General features: G+C 40.4%; 2 long non-coding RNA genes across 3 annotated transcripts; both read right to left on the bottom strand.

Moving 5' to 3' along the window:
* Nucleotides 1-13,305: 13,305 nt before the first annotated feature.
* LOC311593758 lies at nt 13,306-16,037 on the bottom strand. Its single transcript, XR_014777838.1, has 2 exons — nt 15,887-16,037; nt 13,306-13,525 (listed from the first exon to the last, which is right to left on the bottom strand). It is a non-coding gene; the product is annotated as an uncharacterized lncRNA (long non-coding RNA).
* A 234-nt stretch (nt 16,038-16,271) lies between these two features.
* On the bottom strand, nt 16,272-19,866 carry LOC311593728. Of its 2 annotated transcripts, none has more exons than XR_014777818.1 (3): nt 19,339-19,866; nt 18,558-18,659; nt 16,272-16,370 (listed from the first exon to the last, which is right to left on the bottom strand). It is a non-coding gene; the product is annotated as an uncharacterized lncRNA (long non-coding RNA). The 2 variants fall into 2 exon arrangements; XR_014777819.1 differs by having other exon boundaries at nt 16,308-16,367.
* Between the last annotated feature and the right edge of the window lie 5,302 nt (nt 19,867-25,168).

Raw genomic sequence — 25,168 nt, 5'->3', positions numbered from 1 at the left:
TTTATTCTTGTTACATCTCAATGGTTATCCCATCCCGTGTATCCTCCCATTCCTCCCTCCCTCCCATTTTCCCCTTACTCCCCTCCCCTATGACTGTGACTGAGGGGGATTTCCTCCCCCTTTATATGCTCATAGGGTATCAAGTCTCTTCTTGGTAGCCTGCTATTCTTCCTCTGAGTGCCATCAGGCCTCCCCATCCAGGGGACATGGTCAAACATGAGGCACCAGCGTTCGTGTGAAAGTCAGACCCCACTCTCTACTCAACTGTGGAGAACATCCTGTCCATTGGCTAGATCTGGGTAGGGGTTTGAAGTTTACGGCCTGTATTGTCCTTGGCTGGTACCATAGTTTGAGTAAGGAACTTTCATGGAAGATAGTACAGGACATTTAAAGGCATGAAATGCTAATATCGTCTGTACTAAATATTTTCCTCAGACCAAAATAGAAGTGAGATTTCCTTAGAGGCAATTCTTCCTGATTCCTTTGCAATATGTCCCTGAACCAAAAGAACCAAAATATTTTCAAGGAGCTTATCAATTATCTGCCATGCTTCCAACAGGACAGCAAAGGGATTCTGGCTTAGACCATTCTCCGGTTTCACCACACTGCAGCATGTGTTAGAGAATAATTAACATCCCTGCCCCCCCCCCCATTTTGTTATTATAACAAATATACACTCATGTGTTTTCAGCCACCCGTTGAAAGCAGACACCAGCTGGTGCCACTGTCTGGCTCAATCCCGCTTCCCACAAAGGGAACAAAAGTCCTGAGAGGTTAAACAGCTTGGGTGAACTCACAAGGCTAATAAGAATTCAAATCAGCAGTCAGGCTGTCCTAACTCAATATCCTAAAGATGCATGTTTGTTTTTGAATTCCGTTGAACTCAATTTTCAGGGAATTTTACATTTAGACTAAATATGAATCAATAAAACACTTCCAAACAAAGAAATAAGTACAGACCCAGTTTGGAATTGGAAAGATACAGAGTTGAATAAATTTCATTATGTATGAAAATGCACATATATCTCTAAATAAACAATACTCTTAAAAACTAAAAATAACCCTATTCAAAAGTGTATAAGATGTGACAAAACTATGCTTAGAGAAACTCATTTTTATAGTTAAAATTACTTGATCGGGAAAATAAACAAAAACTACAAACAGCTCAAAAAATAAAACAGAACATTAGGACAACAAAAAGTGAAACTAAAAATATAAGTTGAGACAAAATGTAGCTAGATAAACAAATGTAAAGGTTTTTTGTTTTGGTTTGTTTTGGTTTGGTTTGGTTTTTTGAGGAAATCTTTCTGTCAAAGTATACTATCTCTTACCTCCCTTATCACGGTTTAAGGCAGGGTTTAGAACTAGTAGGACAAAATATAGACTTATGACATTTTTTCTAAGGCCTGTTGTCACACATTGTTCCACAAGTGCTGAATGTGAGTGCTGAGGAGTCCGGAAGTAACTGTGGCTCATTCTCCACAGCAAGCTCAGCATTTCTTTTCTTTTCTTTTTTCTCCCCTAGTAAACACTACCCATTAACAATTGGTGATTCATCCAGTGCTTATTAAGTTCAAATACAAACTTTACTTCTAGGCGCAAACAAGTAAAACTGTTTATTGATCTTAATATCCAAGACCCAGATGACTTGGTCGCACAAAGCGCCTACATTGTGGCTCTCTGCTGCCCCCTCTTGGTAGTAGACAGGATTCCTTCAGACACCAGGGCATGCATTTAAGGCTGTTTTAGCCGTTAGTAAAGTAATAAAATCGCCAAGAACTTTCGTACTACTAATCGTCACACACTCAGATAAATGAAATTGCCCTGTTGTAAAAGCAGCGTATATATATTTTACTATTGGTTCCAAATTCAACTTCATTTCAGCTCAGTATTTGCTAGATTAACTTTGGTTTTCTAAATAAAAAAATGTTTGGCCTACTGAGCTCTCCCAAGTTTTCAGTGATTCATGGCATTTTTAATTTCTAAACAGTTCTAAAATAGTACAAAACTGAAATGTGCATGTTCAAGGGGCATCTGCCAGGACACTGTGTTGTGATTCCTGGATCCATTTCCCATAAAGGACAAAGTGAACCCATTGAGGTGAGCGCTGCCTACAGATGGGCTTCAGATAGCCATCTTTTCATCAAGCACCGACTTTCTAGAAAGCTACATCAGTGATGAACCAATGCCTGGGTGTGAAGGTCTGGCCATCTTGGCTCACAGAGGCAGCTTGTCCCTGGCCCTACAGCACAGCAGGCAGGAAGTTGAGGCTGCGGCTTTGCCTGGACCAGCGTCTTCCGGTCTGCGTCTTTCCTCTCCTGCCTCGGGTTCTCTTTTGCCAGTATTTTGGGGGAGGCCAACATGCGGCAGCTGAGAACATAACCGAGTGAAACTGCTCACAAGTGAAGGACAAAGGTAGAAAATAGTCTATAAACAGTTTACGAGCACCAAAGAGTCTGGGGCTAAGAGGTTGAGGGCACTTGCTGCTCTGACAAAGGACCCGAGTTCGAATTCCAAGCACCCATAGCAGATGGCTCATTAACTCCCAGTAACCCCAGCTCCGGGAATCCATCCCCTTCTTCTGGTGTCGGGCACTGACACATATCTGGTATACAGTCACACAAAACACAAACATAAATTTTAAAAAGCTTTCATTACCATTTCCGTTTATCACCTACCTTTTTTTTGGTTTTTCGAGACAGAGTTTCTCTGTGTAGCCTTCACTGTCCTGGACTCGCTTTGTAGACCAGGCTGGCCTCAAACTCACAGGGCCTCTGCCTCCGCAGTGCTGGGATTAAAGGCGTGCACCACCACGCCCGGTTTATCACCTACATTTTATGTGGGCTTAGGAATGTCGGTCCTACCCTGGAGACATGAGGCTTGCACCAAAAGTTGTCCCCCATGGAAAGGAATTTGGGAGACAAGAGTTGAAGAAAGACATTAGTGCCCAAATAATAGTGAGTGACTATCATACATAAAAAGTTCAAAAGGTGAGATGTATACAAATAATTCAGACGTCATAGACTCTAAACCGGTGCTTCTCAACTTGCCTAATGCTGTGACTCTTTAAATACAGTTCCTCCTACTGTGGTAACCGCCAACCATAAAATTATTTTGCTGCTACTTTATAACTGTCATTTTTTTATGGTTATGAATCGCAATATAAATATTTGCGTTGTTGGTTACCAAGGGGGTGGCAACCCACAGGTGGAGACCCACGCCACTCCAGCACTGAATCCTGATCAGCAGCTGCAGTGTTCAATCTCCGGGCATTCTCGTCAATGCTCATCAACTGCTCCTGGTTTCTATCAACAAACACTGGCTGGGGGGTCGGCGGGGAGGGGGGGGCGAGGGGGAGGAGAAGGGAATTGAGAGGGAGTGTCTGTCGCACACCTTTAATGTCAGCTCTCGAGAGGCAGAGGCAGGTGGATCGATTTGAGTTCGAGGCCAGCCTGGTCTACAAAGCGAGTCCAGCAGCACAGCCAAGGCTACACAGAGAAATTTTGTCTCGAAAAAACCAAAAAAAAAAAAAAAAAAACCAAAAAAAAAAAAAAAAAAAAAAAAAAAAAAGAAAGAAAGAAAGAAAAAAAAGAAAAACCAAAAAGAAAGAAAAAAAGAGCAAAAACAAGCCTGAGCATCTTTAACACTGCTGTTTGCTACTGTTAAAACTGTCTGTCCTTACCAGATTCTGCCTTCTTCTAGTGGAGACTTGGAAACACAGTAAATACTTGTCTGTGTTACTTGTTCTTGTTTGCTGTGTGATTCTCACATGTACTTATTTCTGTACTGCAGTTCCGAACTATTGATATTTTTTCCTGATGCCTTATTTTCCACAGGACTTAACTGTTTTTCTTGCTGATCCATTCCTGACTAACCTCAGCAACTGTGCTACATCATATGTGGCCGCACCTGCCTGTAGCCCCAGAGCCCAGGAAGATGAGACAGGAGGATCATTAAAATATTTTAACCCAAGTCCAAAAACCACAAGAACAAATATACAATTTTCTGTTCTATTTTAAATGAGATGCTATCTCTCTTGTCTTTCCTGTTTCTTACTGTTATTGTCACCGCCGTCGTTATTCCGGTAATGCTGGGAGGTTAAACCTAGGTTCTCAGCAAAGCAGGCAAGAGTTGCACTGCCAAGCTGCAACCTAACCCTTCTCATTTTACTTGGGAAATATTGTTAGTGTGTAAACTGTTACACAGACCTCTTATGATCTATCGAGTACACTAATTCATTTTCCCTTTTGTCTTGTATTATTCCCAATAGAAATGCAGATGACCCAGATATATTCGAGGAAACCACATACTTTAAGAGTGTTTTCCCAAATAATGACTCATGGCATGTGACATGTGTTTGTTATACTTCAGGGAAGAGAAAGTGTTGAACTCATATAAATCTGGGAAACAGTAGACTAAACAATGATAAATATTCCCGGTGGAATTTCTGAAAGTCTTTGTAAAGTATAGTGAATTTCTAATAGGAAATCAATCAATCCTACTTGAGAGAGATCAACTTGAGACTGTTCTCACGTTTTTCTGTTAGTTTTATTTAATCCACATTTTGAAAGTAAATATCCTTTTCAATTAATGTACAAAAACACATATTTCTAAACTCCCATATGATGTTTCAATACAGGCATAAATTATTTAATATTCAAATCAAAGTAAATGTATTTATTTTCTCAAGTAAAAAAATCTTTAAAAAAATACTTATTTCTGTCTTTTCATAATATACAGTATTGGCTGGGGAGCTGGTCAGGTGAGTAAACTGCTCACTGCACATGAATGAGAATTTAAGTTCAGATCGCTGTACCCATGGAAAGGCCAGGATGTGACAGAGATAGGAGGGTCCATGAAGCTCACTGGAGTGCCAGCCCAGGCAAATCAATGAACTACAAGTTTAAGAGCAACCTTGTCCAAAAGAATAAGGTGAAGAGCAACACCACTGTAGCTTCCACATACATGCATACATGCATAGACTCACACACATGTATACCACAACACCCATGTATATGTGTACCACATACACAAATTCAGTTCCTGTGGTTATGTGTACTTGCTCTCCTATGCAACATCAGAGATCACTTTTCCCACCATAACTATAAGTCAATGGCCACGGTTGTCCAAGTCCTCCTGTGCTCCTCTCCCAGTCCTTGGAGGCCACGCTTCCACACTCAACTTCTTTGAGGTCAAGTGAGATTGGGGGGCATTTGTCCTTCTCTCTTTAGATTATTTAACTGGACAGTATCATCCATTTCCACGCATGTGTAATAAATGACAGGGTCCAATCTTTTCCCCCCACTGAAGACTGTTCTTTTACGTCAGAATTCTCATTTTAACAAAGATATAAATAATGAACACTATTTCATTTCCTGAAAGAGCTCCTTAGAGAATATGTTGCTCCCAAATTAAATCAATTATCCTTTATAACTGTCCACATTTCAAGAACTGATGAGGCTGATTGTCAGTTAAGACATAAAGTGGGCTTTGCATTCCAAGGAAGATGAGCTTTAAAAATTAGCACTGGTCAGGGAAATGCAAATCAAAACCACTCTAAGATTCCATCTTACACCCATCAGAATGGCTAAGATCAAAAACTCAAGTGACAGCACATGCTGGTGAGGATGTGGAGACAGGGGACCACTCCTCCATTGCTGGTGGGAGTGCAAACTTGTACGACTACTTTGGAAATAAGTCTGGGACTTTCTCAGAAAATTGGGAATAGTGGTACCGCAAGACCCAGCTATACCACTCCTGGGCATATAACCAGAAAGATGCTCCACCATACAACAAGGACATTTGCTGAGCTATGTTCATAGCAGCCTTATCTATAATAGCCAGAATCTGGAAACAACCTAGGATGTCCCTCAACTGAATAATGGATAAAGAAACTGTGGTACATATATAAAATGGAATGCTACTTAGCTACTTTTTTTTTTTTAAAGGAAATATTGAAATTTTAAGGCACATGGACGGAACTAGAAAAGATCATCCTGAGTGAGGTAACCCAGATCCAGAAAGACACACATAGTTATGTACTCACTTATAAGCGGATTTAGCCGTATAGTACAGGATAAACATGCTATAATTCACAGACCCAAAGAAGATAAATAGCAAGGAGGACCCAAGGGAGGATGATTAACTCTCACTCAGAAGGTGAGATAGAATAGACAGCAGAAGCGATTAGGAGAGGGAGCTTGGACAGGAATGAGGGTGGAGATCAGACCTGGGGAGATCTGGGGTGGGAGGACAGAAGGCCTGGAGAGAGAGAGAGGGGGGGTGGACATGGGTGGAGACATCTCCGTGACAAGCTGGAGACATACCACAGGGTAGACTTCTGGGAGGATATGAGAGTGACTCTAGCTGAGACACCTAGTAGCAGGGGTCATAGAGGACGCCCTCTAACTAGACAGGACTCCTAGTGGAGGGAGGGAAACGCTAACCCACCCACAAAAACTTCAACCTGAAATTTTGCCCTGCCTACAAGATGTGAAGGAATAAAGATAAAGCGGAGATTGAGGGAATGTCCAACCACTGACTGGCCCAACCTGAAGCTGACCCCGTGGGAGAGAACCAATCCTTGACACTATCAATGATACTCTGCTATGCTCACAGACAGGAGCCTAGCATAGCTGTCCTCAGAGAGGCTCCATCCAGTAGTAGATTGAAACTGATGTGGAGACTCACAGCCAAACATTGGGCAAGGCGTAGGGAGTCTTGTGGAAAAGTGTGGGGAAGGAGAGAAGAACATGGAGAGCACATGAGCTCCACAAGACCAACAAAGCCAACGAACCAGGGCCCAGAGAGCTTGCAGAACTTGAAGCACCAACCAAGAACCATACATAGGCTGGACCAAGTTCCCCTACATAGATGTAGCCAACGGGCAGTTCAGGACTCACGTGGGTTCCCTAGTAAGGGTGTGTGTGTGTGTGTGCTATACCTGACATGGATGCCTTTGCCTTATTTTTTTTATTTTATTTTATTAATTTATTCATATTACATCTCAATGGTTATCCCATCCCTTGTGTCTTCCCATTCCTCCCTCCCTGCCATTTTCCCCCTACTCCTCTCCCCTATGACTGTGACTGGGGGAGCACTTCCTCCCCCTGTGTATGCTCATAGGATATCAAGTCTCTTCTTGGTAACCTGCTATCCTTCCTCTGAGTGCCACCAGGTCTCCCCCTCCAGGGGACGTGGTCAAATATGAGGCACCAGAGTTCGTGTGAAAGTAATATTCCACTCTCCACTCAACTGTGGGGAATGTCCTGTCCATTGGCCTTTGCCTTACTTTTTGATCACTTCCCCCTGGCGGGGTTACCTCGCCAGGCCACAGGCCAGGAGGATGTGCTCCGTCCTGACGTGACTTGATGGGCTACGGTGGTCTGGCAGAGGGGCTCATGTTTTCCGAGGAGTCAAGGAGTAGGGGGAAGGAGGAGGGAAGGTGGGACTGGAAGGAGAGAAGGGGCTACGATTGGGGTGTAAAGAGAATAAATAAATCAACGAATGAAAAATATAAACAAACAGGGTCTGGAGAGGTGGCTCAGAAGTTAAGAGCACCGGCTCCTCTTCCAAAGGTCCTGAGTTCAATTCCCAGAAACCACAGGACAACTTACAACCATCTCATAATGAGCTCTGGTGCCCTCTTCTGGCCTGCAGGAGTATATGTAGGTAGACCACTGTATATGTAATAAGTAAAATTAAAAATATATACAAACAAACAAACAAACAATTAGTGCTGGAGATACAACCCAGATTTTCACAGAAGCTAAGTGACACTCTGTATATATGTTATATATAATCCAAATATGTTCATTCATTTTACATGATTGACTTAGTGTTTGCAGAGTTATCTTCAAATTAGATTTTAGGTACTTCATAATGTATTTTGGCCTTGGAAAATTATATTTAATCTTTCCTGCAGAAGGATCCTATATAAAATAAGAAAGATACATTTAAATGCTTTGATTCTGTCAACAGTTGCTAACTGAAACCTCCTGGAGTATTAGCTGGATGATGAAAATATTAAAGCTGTGTGTGTGTGCATGTGCGTGTATGTGCGTGTGTGTGTGTGTGTATGTGTTCATGTCTGGTGTCTGTGGCATTTGTTTCATTTGTGGTGTGTGTGTGTGTGTTATCTGTGGTGTTTGTGTGTGCATGTGTTGTCTGTGGTGTTTGTGGGGGACCTGTGTGGTGTGTGTATGTGTGTGTGAGTGACAGATGTCCTCCCCGTGGGCGGTTTAGCATAACAGAGTACATATCCTAATACTGCAGAAAGCATACAGATTCTTTTGAACTGAAGACAACAGAGAAGAAGCAGGCACAAGAGGACCTCTGACCTCCATCAGGACACAGATCCACACAGGTATCCTGTCTTACTTCCACCAGGAAGGACAGGATGTAATTGCCAAAGTTCCTAGAGACTAAACACCCTCTCCATCATCCTATCATTTTTCCAAAGATTTGCTTTTCCTTACTACATGTTAGTAAGGCTGGATTCTAATCAAACCTTTGAATTGCTCATATATGGGTATTGCTGTGTGCAGTGTATTTGCTAATTAACATCTTTGTCTTTCTCTTGCCCGCCTGCCTCTTGCGTTCAGTTTTTGAGAGCATCAACCAAAGAATCCACAGTACTAACAAGGAATCTTCCCGCAGCTGCATCGCACACCACAGAAGTTTCTGAAGCATCGGAGCTCATGGCAGATAGTTACATACATTATTTTTCTGTTTTCATCTGCATCCATTTGGATGTGTGCAAGAGAAGTTTAATTTATAATTAAGAACTGTTATTCTCATAATTCTAATTATGAAATTTGATATAAAGCAATAGTTGTCTAGTTACTTTCAATTAATGTTAATGAAATTTTTAAATTGTTTGAGATTTCAGAACTGAGCATGATTATAAAATGAATTAGAGAATCATAAATGTTTTATGTTCATAGCCTTTATGCCTAGTTCCTTTTCAAACATGGGGAAGCTAAGCATTAAAAAGCACCAACTTAACGCAAATATAATTAACAAAAACTGCTGTTTAATTTCCAAGCTTTGGCTTAACAAGATTGTTAATAAATTCATTTACTTTTATAGTTTGGAAACCAACCATTCAGTTATAACAAAAAGTTAATGCAATTTCTAAATTTTTCTTTTGAGTTAATTATAGGATTCTGTAAAGTCTCAAGAATTAAACAAATGTTTCTGTATGGTTTTCATTTTCCAAACATCAGGATTTCATCTTGCTTGCATTATATATCATGTACATTTGTACACATATATGTGCATATTTTTATAAACTTTTCAAAAGTAAAATCCCAAGAAGTTTCCCTTTATTCTTAAATATCTTACTGTATATTTCCAAAGACATACTATCTCAATACTGCCCTGTAAGGCAATGAGAGCATTACTGTTTGTTGTTATTATTTTTGCTCCATGATCACGTGTCATGCATAGTTATCAAGTGTCTTTTAATCTGGGCACATTTTTCTTTACCTGCCTCATTTTTCCTCCTGTAAGTTAGACCTCAATTTCCCTATTTCCACAAATTTGTGGGCATTAATTATACAAAAAATGGTTTTATTATGACATTTTCTTTTTTTTTCTTTTTTTCTTTTCTTTTTTTTTTTTTTTTTTTTTGGTTTTTCAAGACAGGGTTTCTCTGTGTAGCCTTGGCTGTCCTAGACTCGCTTTGTAGTCCAGGCTGGCCTCGAACTTACAGCGATCCGCCTGCCTCTGCCTCCCGAGTGCTGAGATTAAAGGCGTGCACCACCACAGCCTGGCTATTATGACATTTTCATACATGTGTATATTACACTTTGATCATATTCACTCTTGTCTCCTTGCTCTTCCTATGGACACTTTCTTGATCTTCTGTGAATTATAGCTTTCAGAAACACACAGGCCTTTTATATTGTAGATGTTCCTTATATTGAGTTTCTCTGGTGTTTGATGATTCACTTCATATTGAATGATTTTGACAAAAAGAAAAGCACAAAACAAACAAACAAAACATACACCAGCAAAAACAGCAACAAGAAGAAGCCCAGTGTCTTCAGGTCAAAGGCGTGGAATTCTCCCTTGTCCCAGCCATGGTGCTGGTAAACCACGGCCCTCTTGTTTAAGAGGAATCTGCTCAGTTTACACTATGAAGCATTTCTGTGCTCTAAAACAACTGCAGACTTAAATAATTCCAGGACTAAACTAGCTGATATTTTGAGACTTGTTATATTTGATTTTACAATATTTATTTGCATAGGAATTTTTAAAACAGTATCCAAAAAAACTTACATCTATATATGCAGTTTTATAAATATGCACATATTGTTCTTTAATAGTTTTACCTGTCTATAATTAGTACTTGTGGAATTTAGAATGTCTGAAAATGTTAAGTGTACCCAATACTCTTTATACAGTACAACTTCTAAATTTAACACAAAAGTACATTTCCAGTTAGAGAAATTGAGGTGGGTATTACAACCCACTAACAAGTATTTGAAAAGAAAACATAGCCATCAAAACTAAAATTAAAATTAGAAATAGAAGCAGAACCTACATTCTAGGCATATAATTAGAAAAATAACAGTTTCCCAAAAATCACTACTACTATATATTCAGAGCAATTATTCTCTTTGAGTTAGGTAAATTATAATCTGAGCTGAGAGACTTTAAAATATTATTTAATAGTTTAATCTTGCTTTTGTCACAATTGGCATTAAAATATTACATTTACCTTAATTCTCACATTTTCATAAAATCAAAACTGAAGGTCGGAACCTTGCACTGTTTGCTGAGCATATTAACTGTAGATGAGCATTTTTATTCAGAATTATTTTAATCAGTCATGTGATTGCTGGTATGCACCAACATAGGGAACGTTCCTTTATTTTCATGAATAGTTTTCATTTCACACTGCAGAAGGGATGGCAGTGTGCGTCTTGTAAAAGACAAGCAAGGAACTGCTCCCTGTTAGCAGAGCCTCCATCAGGACACACAGAGCTGAGCTGTATGCAAAACATCTTCAGGCTTTGTTGTTGCTGGGGGAGGGGAGCGTTGTTTGTTATTCTGAGACTCTCACGTACTTAAGGATGGTCTTACACTTACCTTCCTGCCTGTTCCTCCCAAGGACTAGGATTTATGGTGCGTCACACTACACCCGGCAATAACCTAAAACTTGAAATCTGTTAACATTCAAGACAATTTTGAGTGTTTATCATGTTTACTATAGGAAGTACCCGGCCTATAAATGCTCAGGAGAAGGAATTCATTCTCTCTCTCTCTCTCTCTCTCTCTCTCTCTCTCTCTCTCTCTCTCTCTCTCTCTCTCTCCCTCCCTCCATCTCTCTGTACACGCATGCTTATGTGTAAAGGCAAAAGAGTAATGTAGAATTCATCATCTGCTCCCCACTTGTCCCTGAGACAGGGTCTCTCACTCGCTGGTTGCCTGACTCCCTGGCTGCTGAGCTCTGGGGACCAGCTGCCTGTCCTTCCCCACCACCCTCCCAACACAGCGGTTGGAGACACAAGCTAACCTGCTTGGCCCTTGTGAGAATTCTCGTTCTGATCTCTTTAGCAATCAAGCCATCTCCCCAGGCAGAGGAGGACAGTTTTAAATAAATCAAGGGCAGAAAGTAATCAACCGAGTCAACATATGAAATTGATTTTAGCGTTATAAAAACTCCCTGGAGAGAAGGAAAGGAAATGAGATATTTGTGATATGTAAGTGCTTTGGGCAAAAATGTTTTATGCTCGCGTCTGTTTGTGGCGATTTTGTCAAGGGTCTAAAGCTGATTCTTGATCCAAATTGGTGGAGGTAAAGCCACATAGTTATAACCTACCTGGTTTTTTTCAGTCAATTCAAGTATGGGTTAGAGAACATTAGACCTTGTAGTTCCTTAATGCCTCAAAATTCCCAAGTGATCAGTGTCTTCTTTAAGGGAGGGGAACAATAGACTTCCTGTGAAACTAGGTTTCCTGAATAGCATTGGAGAATAAATAGGCTGCACAATCATTTAAATTAAATATATATGTAAATATATACATAAATATATGCTCATGTATGTGTGTGTGTATATATATATGTATATATGTGTGCATATATATACATAGAGAGAGAGAGAGAGAGAGAGAGAGAGAGAGAGAGCGCGAGAGAGAGAGAGAGAGAGAGAGAGAGAGAGAGAGAGAGAGAGAGAGAGGAGTCTTGTAGCCCAGGTTAGCCTCAGACTTGCTACAGAAATGATGATGACCTTGAAGTTCTACTCCTCAAGGCTCCACCTACCGAATACTGGACTTGCTGGAATTGCCATGTCCAGTTTCGGTGGCGCTGGAGATGAAAGTCAGGTCTTCATGTGGTAGACTCGGCACTCTAGCAGCTGAGCCGCTCCATCATAAGCCCTGCCTAACCCTTTCATCCGAAAGTCACAGTAAGTTAAACACCAATGGCCTCCATGAAAGAGACAATACACACAAAAGGAAATATGAAGACTGCAAACGAGCAGGGGACAACTAGAGTGCTACCAGCGTTTAGGGTCCTTTGTTAGCACCTATTGAGAAGTGTCCCTTTTCCTCCCATGTTCTCTGATTCTGTTTGTGGGGACACTAGCCCACTGGAGCTTGTGGCTCTGACAGGCTTTGCCCTTCTCCCCCATTTCCTCTGTCTTGCTAAGAAACCATTTAAATTGCATTTCTAAAGCCAGCCACCAGGGCCTGTTCCCTTATTTGGCCATTTGTTCCTTCTGAAGCTGACTGCCAAGGTCCAGCTATCAACGTATTGAAATCCAGCAATCAAAATCCCCCTTTGGCTCACCTAATTAACACGCCTAATTAAAAGTAGACACCTCATCCTGACACAGGCTTTCCCTTGTATCCTCTGTGCCGTGCCTGTTTCCTCCATCCAGAGGCAGCCTGTCGTCCCACTCCTAGACAATAACCCTGCCCCCTCCCCCTTAGTTCCTTCTCCTTTTCCCTTACTCTCTATCTCCTGTCTTGGCTCTCCTTCCATGCCCTTTGTCCCTCTAGGGCAAATCAATCTCTTTTGTGCTGAGAACTTGGTCTTGGGGCTCCTGAGTCAAAACCAGTCTCTTACACGGCTCTTGATAAAAAGCACCAGGGCCTATGATGTTGGTTCTGATGTATGCTGCAGAGCACACATCAGCTCTTAGAGAGAAACTCTTTTAAATGTGATACGGTCTATACCCCCCAAGAAGGTTAGGATGGGCTCCCAGGACACTGACCACACCTGAGCCAGCTAAAGGGCCAGCCACCCTGTCCCAGTTGGGCAGTGAGGGGAAGCCTGCTCTTCACGCTGCTGCTGTTAGGGCAGGTCGGTTTATTTTTGATCTAGGATCAAAGAGTCAGAAGAGCAAAAGTACGCTCAGGAGTTTCGCATGTCGCTGCCCTCTGAGGAGGGTGGAAGCTTCCTGGTCAATTCTTGCATCCACAGTATTCACAGTTAGTTTTTTTTATCTCTGCATTGCACAGCAGTTCAGCAAACGTCCTTTTATGTTTTTTTTTTATGGCATTATTATTATTAACTGTGAAAGAAAACATGAATGATGTTTGTTTATTTTCTTTGTATCCAGTCTCCAACTCTAGGAAAGTAGGTTAGGTTATTCAGTGTGAAAGAAGTTTTAAAAAAGAGAAGTAAAAAGTCACCATGTGGGACTATTATGATGCTTCAATCAGAAAAGGCTTAAAGTACATAAATGGGAAGCTAAGACTAAGCCAAAAGATAAGCAAGTTGGTTGCTACATTTAGCAAATTAAAGACACACACAATCAATCAAACAAACAAACAACAAAACAGTTACATTTGAATTTCCAATTCCAATTTTTTTTGTTGTTGTTGTGTCGTTAAGTAAGGATTTCATCAAATAGCCCAAATGGGCCTAGAATTCACTGTGTAACCTATGCTGGCTTTGAACTTGCAATCCTCCTGCCTTAACCTCCTGAGTAATACAATTGCAGGTACAGACCACATATCTATCTTGAATTTCTAACATTTTTAAATGTTGAAATAGTTATTAATGTAGGTATAGTTCACTTGTTGCATGGTACAAACTTACACCAAAAATTACCTACTGTTCTAAATTCCAAGACATTAATTTTTATTTAAACCATTAATGCATGCTGTGAACTACTGTTGACGGGGCCAAGGAGTGGGCAACTCGGTTAAAGATCCTATAATGCTAATTTAGTAATGATAACTGATGTAGAGAGTTCTCATGTTACGGATACACAGCCTGTCTGGGCTATCTATGCTCTAATCATTCATTACACACCTGTGTCTGGTCTAATATCCTTGAGACTATCAGATAAAACAGTATTGAATATATGAACATAACAGACCACACGCTTCCACCAACCCAAAAGCTAAGGTGTCATCAGGTAACATCTGAGACTCATTGCAGGAATCCCCCTCACTTCTCTGTAGCCAGTGTAGCTGATGTTCTAATGCCCTGACTTATGACTTTCCATATTGGAATGTGTTGTTTGAGGACACACAAAGCCATGTTCCCCAGTCATAATCACTTCGTTCCCTTTGAGGGGACAGTTATGCTGTACATCAACAATGGAAGTATGCATAAGAGTGGATGGCAGGTAATATAAGTGCCACCATATGCAACGGAGAAGAGGGGCTAAGTGACTCCTTTCCATACTCTGGGGTAAAAATGTCTGCACCTACAACTTAAGTGTAAGACAGAGCGACTGCCTTGAAAAATAATTTAAACATTCTTGTTGGAACTGGGGACATAGCTCAGAGGTAAAAATGCTCATCTAAGATGCACGAGGCACCGAAACCCGTCACCAACAAATACCTGTTGGCCTTTGCAGTTGAAATGAAACAACATATAGTAGTATCAGCTCTCTTCGTTTGATATGAAAGTGTAGTTTTACATTTTATGAACAAGTATCTTTTACAAAGAGATTCAGTCATTGATCAAAAACAACAAAATGCCTTTCCTCGGCTACACAGAAACTGAGACAGACAGGTCGCAGCAAGTTTGAGGCCAGCCTGAGCTGCTGATGGCAACCCGGTCTCAAAGTGCCAAAAACTAACTAAAATAAATAAGTAAACACCCCTTTGAGCTTCTTAGATTTGAAGACCGCCCACGTCAAGTTCTCAGAGTACACCACACCACCTCTTTTAAATTGCAGGCTACATGGAACAGCTTACATCAAACAATAGCTTCATGAAACAAATCCACTTTCTTAAACTTGGATAATCTACTTTTAAGCTCTACCTGTTAAAACATGTAGTTTCCGGGTGAAATCTGAGCATCTCTGCAGACTAAAGCCCTTATTTGGACCAGGACTAGAACTACACTAATGCAGGGCACCGTGCAGCAGCCTCGTTTTAACAGAGGCTGTTCTACTGGTCTGTTCAACTGCTCCACTTTCCCAAACAAAACACTGGCTTTATCTATACAAAACTGCTCGTAGTCGTTGCTTGCCAGGAATAATACCTACACAAATCTTTCAAGTCTTAGAATGCTTGCATTTTATCAAAATCTACATTGTGACTTTCAACGCAATGGAAGGGCCAAGCTGTGAGAATAAAAACAATTATATTGTCACATGACAGGGGCCTTGCAGAAGACACTATTGTTGAAGAAACAATGTAGAGTTCTTAGAGAATGGAAATTGATCGTGTACACTGTGCAACTAAAATTGGCTGTGAGCAGAGTGCCAGATGCACCAAATTAACATTTTTCCCCCTTCAAATCAAACTCTAAGTTAAAAGTCCCTTCAGAGGTGGAAACACAAATGACAAAGTATACCCTCAGTGACAGTATTATTTAAATGATGTTTAAGGTATTTCAATTAACTTGTCACTTACACCCACTGAATGAAAGTATCTCATTAAAAATAGCCATTTTCCCCCCTAAAACCTACCTTCTTCATCTCTTTAGTCCTGACTTGTGAAATATTGGTAGCTCGCAGTTATAATTCCAACATCAAAGACACTAAAGCATTATTGGTGTTACTCAAGGCTAGCCTAGGCTCCACAATGAATTCAAGGTCAGTCAGCCTGGGCTTTAGTTTAAAACCCCTCAAAACAAACAAGAAAAAATGCATAAGTTTTGGATTATTTAATCCTATAATTTAATGCTGTGAAATGCAAAATATGTTTCATGGATATCTGTAAAATATAAATTAAAAAAGTAATAAGCAGCAACTTATGGCAAATTCTTATTTTTACTTTTTAAAAATTAAATTCTATAAAATGTCATGGGTTCAGCTTTTATTCCTAGAATATCACTTGTTCTGTATACTTATGGATAACGAAGGTTTTCAGTCCTATCCAATAGACAGGCAAGGGTTGTTTTAGTTTATTACTGCTTATTTCATGACAACATGGCACACTCTTTTATCCCTGCTGAGAAAGAAAAATATTATAGAATGTAAAACTTTGCCTTGTGGTTTACAATTCAGTTGAATATTGTTTTGTATTAGGATTTCTGTTTTCTTGAGATCTGGGGAATGGAGTAGGAGGCAGAAAAGGAATTCACCATTTTCTCAAGAGATGCCAGAGACAACTTTTCTCCAAAGTTACTGAGTAATATAAAGCTTAGTGATGGCAATTCATTCAGAAACGTCAACCTACTGGCTTACAATTTTTTTCATAGAAATAAGAAGCAATCTAAGAAAATAAACAGGATTTCCTGGCTTTTATACTTTGTAAAGTATATTAAAAAAAACTATATAAAAGTATATTTAAAAAAAAGTATAAAGTTTCCATGCCCCTCCTCTTCCCCAAAGAACAGAGCTTTGAAAAATATCAGAAATTTTGGCTTTCAAAAACAAAAAAAGGGGAGGGAAGGGGCTGGAGAGATGGTTCAGAGGTTAAGGGCACTGAGTACTCCTCCAAAGGTCCTGAGTTCAATTCCCAGCAACCACATGGTGGCTCACAACCATCTATAATGTGATCTGATGCCCTCTTCTGGCCTGCAGGTGTACATGCAGACAGAACATTGTATACATAATAATAAATAAATATTAAAAAAAAAAAGCTGCCGGTGGTGGTGCACGCCTTTAATCCCAGCACTTGGGAGGCAGAGGCAAGTGGATTGTTGTGAATTCGAGGCCAGCCTGGTCTACAAAAGCAAGTCCAGGACAGTCAAGGCTACACAGAGAAACCCTGTCCCGAAAAACCAAAAACCAAAACAACAGAAGAAAAAACAGAAAACAAGAATGCTTCAAAGGATGCTTCCCAGGATGCTAGGGGCATGTGTGTTGGGAAGAGGCTTCAAAGAGATGGTGGAGGAAGAAGGCTGCTGCTAGATACCCTGACGACTGAGATTGGTATTGCCCCTAAGGAACCCAGCAAACTTAACCAGCTGGAACTAAGTCTAAAGAAACTACATCCCTTCTAACCTACTTTCTCTCCTACCTGGGGTTGGGGGGTGGTGTTAGGAAGGGAGTAGAGACTTAAGGAACCCCAATTAAAATAGTTAAAAAATTACACCTACAGGGAACAGTCATATATGTGGAGTTCATCAGATGAATAAGGCAGTGATCCAAAATATCCATGTTAGTTTACCAAAGTGGTCAATGGGATGGAAGGTGGAGGAATGCAGCCTTGTGTGCAAGGCCTTGTGCTTGTATTACTATGAAAGCCTTTCTAATTAATATAGTCCTTAATTTTGTCATTGACACCATGGCCAATAGATTTTCCGAGTGAGTAACACACCAGAACCTTGGTAATCACTTTTTCCCCCCTTATGTTCTATGATGTAAAAGTAGAAGTGTTTTCAGAATGTCTCAGCAGTTCACACATCTCAGAACTGCAAAAGGCTATAACTAGTAACCCACAGCCAATGAGCACAGGGAAAGTCTTTGTTTTGGTCCTTCACGTGTCACAAATGACATTCTTGTTCTCCATGGCACTGCATTATTATCACATTCATTCAGAAAGCAGGCCTTGTACTTTGAGAGAACCATATCCATTTCTTGCAAGAGGTACACTAGTGTAGAGGAGTTTTAATCCAGCAACATGGCTGCTCTGGCAAGGGAACACATAGACCGATGTGATCTGACTGTAATGAAGACACTCTCTGAATTACAATGTGATTGAGCTGTAATATAGACACACCTTTAGTGCACACCTTTGATGCCAAAAACTGAAGGTAGTTTAGTTTAAGGAAGCAGCCATGTTTGAAAGTGGTGTCTAATTGAGGGGCAGACAAAGTGACAAATCAGGGAAACATCTGAAAGAGTAAGAAATAGTATATGCCCAACTCTTACAAGAACGGGACCTGAAAGAGAGGCTACTTAGGAGCAGTAGCAACAGCAGCAGGAGAGAGAGAGAGAGAGACAGAGAGAGAGAGAGACAGAGAGAGAGAGACAGAGAGAGAGAGAGAGAGATTGATTTTTACCAAGAGTTGATTACTAGGAAATTTTTACAGAGATAGGTTGCAGAGAGAACAAGCTACACACAGATGAAGACAGAATGAGACAAAGAGTGAGAAGGAGCCAGAAGATTAAAACACATTGTCAGAATGAGTTAGAGGCCAAGTGGAGCAATTCAGTCAGAAGCCAAGAGAAGCCAGTTTGATTCAGTCACCTTAGAGAGGAGTTTAGGCCAGAACAGCTGATTTGAAACAGCCAGCAGGAGTTCAGAGAGAACTGGAAAAGCTTGGGAACGGCTCTCTTCTCATCCCTTCATCTGAGGAAACAGAAGCATTTACTCAGTGGGATCCAGGAATTGAGCAGAAGTCTACCTTTGAAGACTCTGATAACTGAGAAAATGCCATTTTCCCATCTCCATGCCAGCATCTGTTAGGGGTGACTATGACTCTAATGCTGTAACTATCCATGCAGGATGCTAGGGATGCCCTATCCCACCTCTGATCCCACCCTCTCACATACCAGCAGTCTAATATTCTTTCCATGGAATCCTTCACGGACAGTTCCTGTATTGTAGAGTCCACCAAAATCATTATCTAGATCTAAGTACTGCCTGGCATGTGGATCATGAATGTAGACTCTCACTGCCTATATGGAGCCTGTGGTGGGTTGGCAGGGGGACACATATAACTTGAGTAAAAGAGACATTAAGGAACCATTATGAATGAAAAAAAAAAAAGGCACGAGATCATTACTATTGTGCCGGGACCTGCCAGTATGCTGGTTCTCTTTGTTAGTTAGAGAACCAAAATTATCTCCTCAAGATTTACTCAACACTGCCTCCACTATGCCAAGCAGCCCCTAACCGACAGTTGAGCCACACCAGGAGGAGCATGTGTCAGGAGAACACTCCCATGTCATCTAGTTCATCTTCTTTTCTGAGGGTTAGAGCTGAATGCCCTTTTCTGGATTTCCTACCAATTTCAGACAGAACATACTCCCAAGAGCCGAGGCCCATCCTACAGCTTCTTCGTGCTCCTTTATCCCACTTCCTCTCTTCTCTTGGTGGAGCTGTCTGGAGAGGGTCCATGGGCTCAGGCCCTCTTAGTCCGTCACTGTCGTGTCTCGTGCCATTTCTGTAGATTCTCAGAAATCAAGGTAGAAATTTGAATACTTTAATGAGAAAATTTCGGCAGCAAACTGGTGAGAAGATGGTTCTCCAGTGAGAAGAGGCGATGTTCACTCCCTAATGGCTGAGTGGTAGGTTGTCACTGAGACAGGCTGAAGGTCCTAACAGCACCCTGGCTGCACAGTATTCCATTCTGGCATGCCACAGTGCACAGACTCTTCTCGCGTAGAAAAAAACAGAAGGACTTTACACAGAGAAAGAAAATACAAACACCCATGAATGTCATCTTTTGGTTTCAACTGATACTGGGATTTTGTTTTGACATGCATTTGTAAGCCAACCTTGAAGATACAGGCTGTCTTGGCTTTTCACATTTTTTCCCCTTCTGTCTTGACTGTTGATGTTCCTCAGGGACCTTAATGCTTAGTTTATGGAAAGCAGCCCACCTCCCCCCCCCCCAAAAAAAACAAGATAAGAACTGTAACTAACCTCATGGGGAATTTGCAGAAAATTGTATAGCTCACCTGGAACAATAGGTTGATATTTATTGGTAATGTTTTTGTTTCTAAGCCTGTGATAACTTAAAAATAAATCCCTTAATTCTACGTTAGTGTGCTCTCTCAAAGTTAAACCTGCTTAAATCATCTTTTAATCCTGAATTATACACAGGACATTGGAATATATTTCAAGTGGAAATATTTTTGTCATTGGGGTAAATCTTATTTTGACCTATTTTTATATTTGTATTTTCATCTCAAAAGAATATGTAATTGATTTCATTATTAACTTTATAGGATTAAAAATTGCTGTGGAGCCAGGAAGCAATGGTGCATGTCTTTAATCCCAGCACTCAGGAGGCAGAGGTGGGTGGATCTCCGTGAGTTCAAGGCCAGTCTGGCCCACAGAGTGAGCTTCAGGACAGCCAGGGCTACACACAGGGAAATTCTTTCTAGAAAAAATTGTTGTGGGCTTCCACTTGTAGATGTGACAATAAGGTTGTTGCCAAAAATCCTTACCTAAAGAGGGAAGAAGCACCTTGACTGTAGAAGGCACCACTGCATCCTGGCACACAGATACATTCACACAGTTAAAACACTCATGCCCATAAAATAAAATTTGCAGAAAATTTAACAACTTCATAGATACTTTATTCTTTTTCACCCCTCTCATTTCTTTTGTACTATTATTTTTATACACTTTAATTATAGAACTACTTAAGCAATTTTTGGGGAAAAAAACCATGTCTTTAAAAGGCAAGTAATTTTTGCTCTATGGCATTAAATATATAATTGAAAGTCATTAAAAATTGTATCATTTCATAATGAGTGAGTTCACCCAGAAGCAGAAGAAGTCAAATGGTATATACTCACTTATATCTGGACACTAGTCCAAGCGGCATGTCCCATGAAAGTCTTCACTTACCAGGAAAGTAGGACAGAAGGGAGGATATCCTGTTGGGACTTTAGATGAGAGAAGCATGGGAGAATGGGGAAATAGAAGAATCCTAGAAACCTACAAGAAGAACATTATGATGGGAGGATCTGGGCCCAGGGGTCCTGCTCAAACTATGGCACCAGCCAAGGACAATATGTGCAGTAAACTTCAAACCCCTACCCAGATCTAGCCAATTGATACGGCATTCTCCACAGGTGAGTGGAGAGTGGGGACTGGCTTTCACATGAATCTGGTGCCCCACGTTTGACCACGTCCTTTGGAAGGGGAGGTGGGGTGGCACTAAGAGGAAGGATAGCAGGCTACCAAGAAGAGACTTGATATCCTATGAGCATATATAGGGGGAAGAGGTCCCCCTTAGTCACAGTCATAGGGGAGGGGAGTAGGAGAAAAGTGGGAGGGAGCGAGGAATGGGAGGATACAAGGGATGAGATAACAACTGAGATGTAATATGAATAAATTAGTAAAATATTTTTAAAAATTGTATCATTGTTTGCTATAGACCATGGCAGTTTTAGGAAGAATTTTCAAGGATTATTACTAATGGTTGACAGGGAACAGGAGAGATGGCTAAGTCAGTAAGTGCTCAAGTCTGCAAGTATGGGGACCTGAGTTTGATTTGCAGAACTTACATAAAAAGCCAGTTTAGTGCCTGGCACCTCCAATCCCAGTATTGGAGAGACAGCCAAAGAGCATCCTTCAGCCTTGTTGGAATTCTCACTAAACCAGTGAGCTGTGTCAGACATTTCATGCAAATTGGTAGTATTTAAAAGTAAAAGAATTACTATAGGAGTGGGCTGTATATATAGCAATTTTATGTTACAGTAAAAGTCTTAATTTGAAAAAAAAGAAGGTGGGGGGGCAGGTGTGGTGGCACACGCCTTTAATCCCAGCACTCCGGAGACAGAGGCAGGTGGATCTCTGTGAGTTCGAGGCCAGCCTGGTCTACAAAGTGAGTCTAGGACAGCCAAGGCTACACAGAGAAACCCTGTCTCTAAAAACCAAAAAAAAAAAAAAAAAAAAAAGGAGAAGCGGTCTTCCTCAGGGAAAAGGACCCCCAACCCAGTTGTTTATCCAACAGCAGATTGTCAACCTTGAAAAGAGATGCATACAAGGAACATTATATTGACTGAATATGCTGTACTTACAGGTTTAGGAACAGAGACACACACACACCAATGGAAGACAAGTAGGCCATGAAAGAGAATAAGTAAAAGTACACAAAGGAGTTAAAGAGAGGAAAGGGAAGGGGAAAATTATATGATTATATTATAATCTTAAAAAAAGAACTAGATATAACACATATACATATTATATATACATATGTATGTATATATACATCATATATATAGTGTGTGTGCTTTTATTTTACAGATGAGCTAATAACTAATTAGCATTTTCAGTTATGCACAAGCTAACAAGGTATACTTAGTTTATATTGAGCTATGTCTCCCAAAGGCTAAATGTGAGTCACTACACCCTCCCACTTACCCTTGATAATCTGATTGTCTCGATATGAAAGCAACTCTTGCTTTTTTGTTTCTTTTCGACAAGCCAGCTTTTCTGGCCATTTACTGCAGGGAGGATAATAGCTTATTTCTCTCTGGCTGCAGAGTGAGAATTGTCAGATAAGATGCAATTGGAATAATTGTTACTGATGAGAAAGCAAAAGACAGAAATAGCTCTATTTGCTGACAGCTCAAAGGTGGTGCGTGGGCTTCTGGAAGGAGCATAAATCACATTTTCGACTTGAAGGAAAACAAATTTGCTATGAAAATCTCTGGGAAATCCAAAGATCTTAATAATTGTAACCTTAATCACACCAATCTATAGTTTCTGAGCTGAACTGCTATTTTTATAGCCATCTCTATACTAGAATCTATCAAACTTTTTTTTTACAACAAATATATTCATTTGTATTTAGAAATAAATTGTTGCAAATTTAGATTCATCAGAACAAGAATTTTGAGTGTTTCAAAGTAAAACGTTTTTTTATCCATTCAATTATCAATTTTGCACGCCTGTGGGGTGTGTGCATATGTATTGATGTGTGTGTGTGAGTGGTGTGTGTGTGTGTGCACGTGTTTGTGTGTGTGTGCATGCAGATGCCTGTGCACATGTACTGGAGGCCACAGGTTGACCCTGAATGTCTCCCTCAATTACTTGCCCTCTTACTTTTTGAAACAAAGTCTTTTATTGAACTTAAGCTGACCCCTGACCTCCAGGGATCCCCCATGTCTATACTGCAGCACTGAAGGGGGTATAGGCATGCAGCCACACGTCCGCATTTAGAGGAGCACTGGGGATCAAACTGGGGTGCGTATGCTTAGTAAGCAGGTTCTTTACCACCTGAGCAACATATATGATTTCTGTCTTTGCTTTCTAAACACAAATGCATGTGTTTGTAAATGGGTTTAGGAAGTTTGCTATGTAATTGTATAGATATGGCTATAAAATACCAGTTCAAAAAAAAAAATACCAGTTCAGCTCAGAAGATATAGATTGGTGTGATTGAGATCATAGTGATTAAGATTTTTATATTTCTCAGGAATGTCATAGCAACTTTGTTTTTCTTCAAGGAGAAAATATTAATTGTGGCCAACAATTCAATTAGATCCATCCCAATCTCAGTACTCAAAGCTTCACCGGATGACAAGAGATGACCAGTTAGAGATTTGCTGATTCCAATCAGATTGCGTGCATATATATATATGGTCTGCTGGTTCTCTCACCATAACCAACACTTTTCTTGCAACTTTATAGTTTTACTTTGCATATAGCCATTTGTTTTTCTTTTCTGGTTTTTGTTTTGTTTTGTTTTTGTTTTTCAAGACAGGGTTTCTCGGTATAGGCTTGGCTATCCTGGACTTGCTTTGTAGATCAGGCTGGCCTCGAACTCACAGAGATGTTCCTGCCTCTGCCTCCCAAGTGCTGGGATTAAAGGCATGAGCCACCACGCCCAGCTCGTAATTCATTTTCTTGACTGCACATTTGCATGTGTCTGGGCACCTGCACTGCCAATACCAGTTGATTCTCTCCTTCCATCCTGTAGTTTACGTTGCCCTGGTGGCAAGAGCCTCTACCTGCTGAGCCATCTTACTGGCACACAGTCATAAACACATAACCTAACCGCCATTCCGAGGTCAGCTCCGTTGGAAATTGCCTTAGTATTTTTAAAGCAGTCACTCTCCTTCTCTTCTTAATTCTTAGGAAATAGCCTATTCAGCAGTAGAGACATGTTTGCATCTCTGCCCGTGTCATTGCTTCTACCGTGAGTATGCACTCTTTTCCTGAATCTATGGAAGTCAATAAACTCTTGTAACATTTACTTCACTAAGGTAAAAATATCTCATTGTCATCGAACACACAGCTTAATCTTCAGCAAAAACAAACAAACAAAAACAACAACAACAACAAAAAAACCCTGTGTGAAAGGAATATTGCTCATTTGCTATTTTAACATCAAGATAAAGTTAAAGTTAATAAGGGAGATTTTTTGTGCCTTTGAACTCATATTATAGTTTTTGAGTTTTTTTTTTTAATTTTATAAATTCCTGAAAAAAGTATATCACAATGTGGTATCTTCCAATTTTGAGTTAATACTGACCCCTATAGGTTATTACATTCTTTTTTTGTTTGTTTTGTTCTGGTTTTTTTTGTTTTGTTTTGTTTTTTTGGTTTTTTTTTGAGACATAGTTTCTCTGTGTAGCCTTCTCTTTCCTGGACTCACTTTGTAGACCAGGCTGGCCTCAAACTCACAGCGATCTGCCTGCCTCTGCCTCTCGAGGGCTGGGATCAAAGGCGTGCGCCACCATGCCCAGTGAGTTATTACATTCTAAGCTCTCGATTTTTCTTTTTTCTTTTTTTTCTACACCCTGCTCCCCTCCCTGCCAAGACTGAGTTTCTCTGTGTAGCCTAGGCTGTTGTCCTGGACTCAACTTTGTAGACCAGGCATACAATGTGAGATCTGCCTGCCTCTGCCTTCCCTAGTGTCAGGATTAAAGGCATACACCACCACACCCAACACTAATTTCTGGATTTTTCTTACAGAAAATTCGGTTAACTGTTCAAATATTTGGTTAAATATTTGTAGGTTTAAATTTGAGATTGAATTACTTTAGGAAGAATGCCATAAAATATTCTTACATCTTTTCTTTCTTTAGATTATACAACCCAAAACTATTTTTAGATTTTTTTGAAAAAGAGATTTATTCATTTTATCTTATGTGTATGAGTGTTTTGCCGGT

Source organism: Acomys minous (genome assembly GCF_964271855.1).
Source record: "Acomys minous genome assembly, chromosome: 3".
NCBI lineage: Eukaryota > Metazoa > Chordata > Mammalia > Rodentia > Muridae > Acomys > Acomys minous.
Note: the sequence above shows the minus strand (reverse complement) of the source record. Positions and strands in the feature narration are given on the sequence as shown.